We start from the raw sequence: 7,388 nt of genomic DNA, 5'->3' as shown, positions 1-7,388 counted from the left end.
CCAAAATTCATTTGTAACACATTTTCTTTTGTACCACAGAAGGTTTTATCTGAGAAATACAACACAATATTTATTGCCCAGATTCTGCAGTTTTTATAAATATCCCACATGTGGTCCTAGTAGATTTTGGGGCCTCCTTTTTTTTTTAGAACGTATTTTAGGCACCATGTCAGGTTTGAAGAGGTCTTGTGGTGCCAAAGTATTGGAAACCCCCCAAAGTGACCCCTTTTTGGAAACTACACCCCTCAAGGAATTTATATAGGGATAGAATTAGCATGTTGACAACACATTTTTTGCAGAATTTAATGGAATTAGGCCAAGAAAATGGAAATCTACCATTTTTCTGAAAAAAATGTAGACATTTAAATTTTTACAAGGAATAAAGGTGACAAAAAAAAACTGCGATATTGGAGTTTTAAATTCTTTATTTTTTACGCCGTTCACCGTGTAAGTTTAATAATGGTATATTGTAATAGTTCGGACTTTTACAGGTGAAGTGATACCAATTTCTTTATTTATTACCTTACTTTAGAGGAAAAATGGGAAAAGGTTTTTTAACTTTTAATATTTATTTTTCACTACTTATAGCTTTAATTTTTTTTACACAGTTTATCAGTCCCCCTAGGGGACTTGAACCAATTAGATCGCTTGTACAATACGTTGCAATACTAATGTATTGCAGTATATTGTCATTTTTACCGGCTTCTGTAACAGCACAATCGCTGTTCCTGTCCATTAGTCACGGGTGCCAGCTGTAATACACAGCTGACACCCGCAGCATATGGAGCAGGCTCAGCACAAAGGGGGGTGATGTAGGGAGCGGGCTCATGTAGGATATCAGCCTTGTAATGTCCTGCAAAGGGGTTAATACACAGCGGATGGTGCAGAGTGAAAATTGCAATTTTCCACTGATATGCCATTTTAGTGCCCAATATGTTGTGCCCAGTTTGTGCCACTGAAGACAAATACCTCAGGAAATGTTGAGCGAGTTCCCCCGGGTAACTAGGAAAGACTGGGCCCCATAGCAAACTTTTGACTGGGGCCCCCCCGCCGCTGGGTATCACACAACCCCCCCCCTTGTAGATAGTGCCCCTCTATAGATTCCACCACACAGAGTCCCCTATAGATAGCACCATACACAGCCCCTGTAGATAGCACCATACACAGCCCCCTGCAGATAACACCTTATAGCCCCCCAGTAGATAACGCCTTACAGCCCCAAATCCCCCCTGTAGATAACGCCATACAGACCCCCTCCTCTAGATAACGCCATACAGAACCCCCCTGTAGATAACGCCATACAGACCCCCTCCTCTAGATAACGCCATACAGAATCCCCCTGTAGATAACGCCATACAGACCCCCTCCTGTAGATAACGCCATACAGACCCCCCTGTAGATAATGCCATACAGACCCCCTGTAGAGAACGCCATACAGACCCCCTGTAGATAACGCCATACAGACCCCCTCCTCTAGATAACGCCATACAGCCACCCTGTAGATAATGCCATACAGAACCCCCCCTGTAGATAACGACATACAGACCCCTCTGTAGATAACGCCATACAGACCCCCCTTGTAGATAACGCCATACAGACCCCCTGTAGATAACGCCTTACAGCCACCCTGTAGATAATGCCATACAGACCCCCAGTAGATAATGCCATACAGACCCCCCCCTGTAAATAACGCCATACAGAACCCCCCTGTAAATAACACCATACAGAACCCCCCCTTTAGATAACACCATACAGAACCCCCTGTAGATAATGCCATACAGACCCCCCTGTAAATAACGCCATACAGACCCCCCTGTAAATAACACCTTACAGAACCCCCCCTGTAGATAATGCCATACAGACCCCCTGTAGATAACGCCATACAGAACCCCCCATGTAGATAACACCATACAGACCCCCCTGTAGATAACGCCATACAGACCCCCCCCAAAAAAAAAAACGGCCTATAGTTTGTCCTACAAAAGACATGCATCCCCTATCCTGTGGATCCCCTATACATGTGTGATCGCTGGCAGCAATAAGGAGAACGGGGGATCGAAAGTCCCCCGAAGTTCTCCATGACAAAGCTCGGACTTCCGGCGTCTGCGCAGTCCAGTATAAATGAAAGGAGCACTGGTCACGCATGCGCACAAGCGGTGCGCAAGTCATTTCCACGGAGCTGCAGACAGACCCCGGAAGTCCGAGGTTTGTCATGGAGAACTTAGAGGGACTTTCGGTCCCCTGTTCTCCTTATCGCTGGGCGTCCCAGCGATCACACATGTATCCCCTATCCTGTGGATAGGGGATGCATGTCTTTTGTAGGAATAACCCCTTCAGTGGCGTCACGTTGTAGCAGCCATAGCGGCTGCTAGCGGAGCCTCCGACCATGGGAGGGGGGGCCTGTATCGGCGGGTGGCACGGACCCCCTGATGTTGCGGGCCCCGTAGCAGCCGCTACGGCTGCTATAGTGGTAGTTACGCCACTGGGCGATGCCATATATGTGGACATATGTAAGCTGTGCGGAGTACATTAGGGCATAATAAGAGGGTATAATAATGCGGTAAATACATAATAATCCGCAGATCTGTGGCCAGTGTCTCACTGATAAATGGTGCCCAATCTTACCCGCTTTTGGAACACTCTGCATCGCTATATTCTGAGACCCGGAACTTTTTCTATTTTTTCTCCAACGGAGCAGTTTATGGGGTTATTTGGGGTACATGCGATTTTTTTGATCACTTTTTATTCCATTTTTTGGCAAGCAAGGGGACCAAGAACAAGCAATTCCAACAAAGCTTTTCATTTTTTTTATTTTTACAGCGTTCAGCGTGGGACATAAATGACAATTTTACTTTATTCTGCGGGTCGATACAATTACAGCGATACCATACTAATATAGTTTTTTTCAATGTTTATACAATAAAATCACTTTTTAAAAAAAATAATTTATTTTTTGTGTCACCATATTCTGGGAGTTCTAACTTTTATTTTTCAGTCAAAAAAAGCTGTGTAAGGGCTTCTTTTTTGCGGGATGGGTTGGAATGTATTATGACTGTCAGTGTGACACGGACAGTCAATCTGACTTAATAAACTTCCATACATGGCAGACCTGGAGGCCAATGTCTGGCCTCCCGTTGCCATGCCAACCATAGGCAGCCTCTGCGATCGCATCGTGGGGGTTTCCGATGTGCTACAAACCCCTTAAATGTGGCGACCACAATTAATCGCCGCATTTAAGGGGTTAATTGCCAAAATCAGCAGCAATGGACCGCTGGCTGGCAACAATGGAGTGTCAGCTGTTGGGAACAGCTGACTTCCCAGTTCCCGGACACTGTCCAACAGTGTGGAATGGGAACTGCGCAGTAACTGTACGTTCAGGTGCGGGAAGTAACCCCTCGCCAGGTCGTACAGTTGCGTTGTAGCGTGGGAAGAGATTAAGATCAAAATAGGCAATTTTCATAAGGGGTTAATACATATATAAAGTTTAGGTCAGTGCAAGATTGTAGATTCCTGTAATCACACGGCTTAATGCAAAAATGGGAACCACAGGAACTAAAACCAGACATGTTCCAAAAAAAATGAGATAGAAAAATAGAGATGAGGAAGTATAAGACGTGTGTGTTGTTAAGCAAAGATGGAGACGGGAAATTCCCAACCAAATATCAAAGCTTTGGTATTCATTATGTATAACCATTTTAGTTAAGACAGTATATGTTTAAAGGAGTTGTACCAGAATCAAAAATTATCATCTATACATCACAGGACAGATAATAATTTTCTGATTGCTCAGGGCCAGACTACTGAGGCCCCCAGCAATCGTTAAAACGGCTCGACCACAGTGAGGATCCCATTGAATGGAGAAGTCAGAGCATATGCGCACTGCCACTCCATTAAAAGTCCATGGAAATGACAGAAACAGCCAAGTACAGCACTCAGATGTTTCTGTCATTCTCATAAACATTAAATGGAGCAACGAGCCCATATTCGACCAGATCAGTGAGGGTCCAGGTACTGCGGCCCCCACCGTTGCTGAAACAAAAGTGCAGAAACACTCAGATGAGCACTTTGCTCCTACGGTTGTGCTCGGTGCTATCTCTCTCTCATGCTGAAGACAGCTTGCATAGACATTCTGTTTGAAAAGTTAGTGTACATTTAATACTTTAGCATAATCAAAACATTTTGGACAATTGTATGCTTTCAACTTTGTGGGAACAGTTTGGGAAAGTCCTGTTACGCTGCTGGTGGTGATCAAGATCGCAACAGCAGACGATCGTTATCACATGGGTGAAGCACACATTTACACTCACAAAAAACTAAAAGGCACAGGTAACTCACGAGTGGACGAGCAGAACCGAAGATCGAAGGTAGGAGACAAACCACAAATGGAGTGGATGGTAGATGAATAGCATGCAAGCAGTAGATGCATGCAAATAAGAAGTCACAGCACTCACTGACCCTATCTGAATACTATTCCACAGTAGCGCAAGACAACAGCTTTGCAGTAGAATCTAACTATTTAACATAAAACCACTATATGAAAACTAGATTTCTCAGAGGACCAATAGGTCTCACAGAACAAACAAACTTTAGACAAGAACAAAGTCACAAACAAGACTCTTATATAGTTAGCCAGAAACAGTATAACTAGCACCTGAGTAATTCAGGCCTGAAGTATAAATAAGCCCAAGATAAGTACTCCGCCCTAAGCAGCCTGGCAAAGCTAAATGATGACCAAATACAGATTCAGACCCAAGGCATTGCCTAGCAAAGCCTAAACACAGATAACAGAAACAATTAGCAGCAGTCATGCTGCTAATCGTAACAAGATCCCTTTCTGTTCCAGCATCACTGTACCCCAGTGCACAAAGTGAAGTATATAAAGGCATGGTTGGGTGACTTTGGTGTGCAAGAACTTGACTGACCCACACAGAGCCCTGACCCCAACCCCACTGAACACCTTTGGGATGAACTAGTATGGAGATTGCGGGCCAGGCCTACTTGTCCAACAGCAGTGTCTGACCTCACAAACACACTCCAAAATCTTGAAATAAGCCTTCCGAGAAGAGTGGAAGCTGTGTTAGCTCCCACATACCACCTAAAGACAGGAGATTGAAACATTTTTACATTTTAATCCCATTCATCTGAAAGGGGCTTGCAGAACTCCATGTGCATGTTGCAAAAACAACTGATTTTCAGTTGCAGACATTTCTGCAACAAATTGCCGCATGTGACCAAACCCTGTTCACACAGAGTTTTTTGACAAGTTTTGTGACGTGGAAACCGCGCCAAAAAACGGCCGAAAATGTCTCCCATCGATTTCAATGGGAGGCGGAGGCGTTTTTTTTATCGCGAGTGGAAAAACCATCTCGCAGTAAAAAGAAGCGTCATGCCCTATCTTCGGGCTTTTACACCTCTGACCTCCTATTGACATCATTGGGAGGCAGAGAAAGCGTATTTTGCGGCGTTTTTTGCCCGTAGCACTCAATGGGTGCGAGCAAAAAATTCTATGAAAAACGCCGCGAATATCGCGGCAAACGGCGTTCAGGCAGGTCAAAATCTGCCTCAAAATCTGCCTCAAAATCCCAAAAAGAATATTTGCTTTTTTCCCCCTAATTTTTCCCATTTTCTCCCTGTATAAAACTTTTAAAAAAATAAGATACTGTACAGACTTCTGCTTTGGACACACTTAAGCCCCATCTGTACCCCAAAAACATTTGGCAAAACTATACACTACAGTTCAAAAGATTGGGGTCACCCAGACAATTTTGTGTTTTCCATGAAAGCTCACACTTATATTTATCAAATGAGTTGCAAAATGACTAGAAAATATAGTCAAGACATTGACAAGGTTAGAAATAATGATTTTTATTTGAAATAATAAATTTCTCCTTCAAACTTTGCTTTCGTCAAAGAATGCTCCATTTGCAGAAATTACTGCATTGCAGACCTTTGGCATTCTAGCTGTTAATTTGCTGAGGTAATCGGGAGAAATTTCACCCCATGCTTCCAGAAGGCCCTCCCACAAGTTGGATTAGCTTGATGGGCACTTCTTGCGTACAATACGGTCAAGCTACTCCCACAACAGCTCTATGGGGTTGAGATCTGGTGGCTGCGCTGGCCACTCCATTACAGATAGAATACCAGCTGCCTGCTTCATCCCCAAATAGTTCTTGCATAATTTGGAGGTGTGCTTTGGGTCATTGTCCTGTTATAGGATGAAATTGGCTCCAATCAAGCGCTGTCCACAGGGTATGGCATGGCGTTGCAAAATGGAGTGATAGCCTTCCTTATTCAAAATCCCTTTTACCTTGTACAAATCTCCCACTTTACCAGCACCAAAGCAACCCCAGACCATCACATTACCTCCACCATGCTTGACAGATGGCGTCAGGCACTCTTCCAGCATCTTTTCAGTTGTTCTGCGTCTCACAAATGTTCTTCTGTGTGATTCAAACACCTCAAACTTCGATTCGTCTGTCCATAACACTTTTTTCCAATCTTCCTCTGTCCAATGTCTGTGTGCTTTTGCCCATATTAATCTTTTCCTTTTATTAGCCAGTATCAGATATGGCTTTTTCTTTGCCACTCTGCCCTGAAGGCCAGCATCCCGGAGTCACCTCTTCACTGTAGACGTTGACACTGGCGTCTTGCGGGTACTATTTAATGAAGCTGCCAGTTGAGGACCTGTGAGGCGTCTATTTCTCAAACTAGAGACTCTAATGTACTTGTCTTGTTGCTCAGTTGTGCAGCGGGGCCTCCCACTTCTCTTTCTACTCTGGTTAGAGCCTGTTTGTGCTGTCCTCTGAAGGGAGTAGTACACATCGTTGTAGGAAATCTTCAGTTTCTTGGCAATTTCTCGCATGGAATAGCCTTCATTTCTAAGAACAAGAATAGACTGTCGAGTTTCACATGAAAGCTCTCTTTTTCTAGCCATTTTGAGAGTTTAATCGAACCCACAAATGTAATGCTCCAGATTCTCAACTAGCTCAAAGGAAGGTCAGTTTTATAGCTCCTCTAAAAAGCAAAACTGTTTACAGAGGTGCTAACATAATTGCACAAGGGTTTTCAAGTGTTTTCTAATCATCCATTAGCCTTCTAACACAGTTAGCAAACACAATGTACCATTAGAACACTGGAGTGATGGTTGCTGGAAATGAGCCTCTATACACCTATGTAGATATTGCATTAAAAACCAGACGTTTGCAGCTAGAATAGTCATTTACCACATTAACAATGTATAGAGTGTATTTCTGATTAATTTAATGTTATCTTCATTGAAAAAAACTGTGCTTTTCTTTCAAAAATAAGGAAATTTCTAAGTGACCCTAAACTTTTGAACGGTAATGTATAGATATATATAATTATTATTTTTTGGAACATTATAAAAA

The sequence above is a fragment of the Rhinoderma darwinii genome, chromosome 4 (assembly GCF_050947455.1).
Source record: "Rhinoderma darwinii isolate aRhiDar2 chromosome 4, aRhiDar2.hap1, whole genome shotgun sequence".
NCBI lineage: Eukaryota > Metazoa > Chordata > Amphibia > Anura > Rhinodermatidae > Rhinoderma > Rhinoderma darwinii.
Note: the sequence above shows the minus strand (reverse complement) of the source record.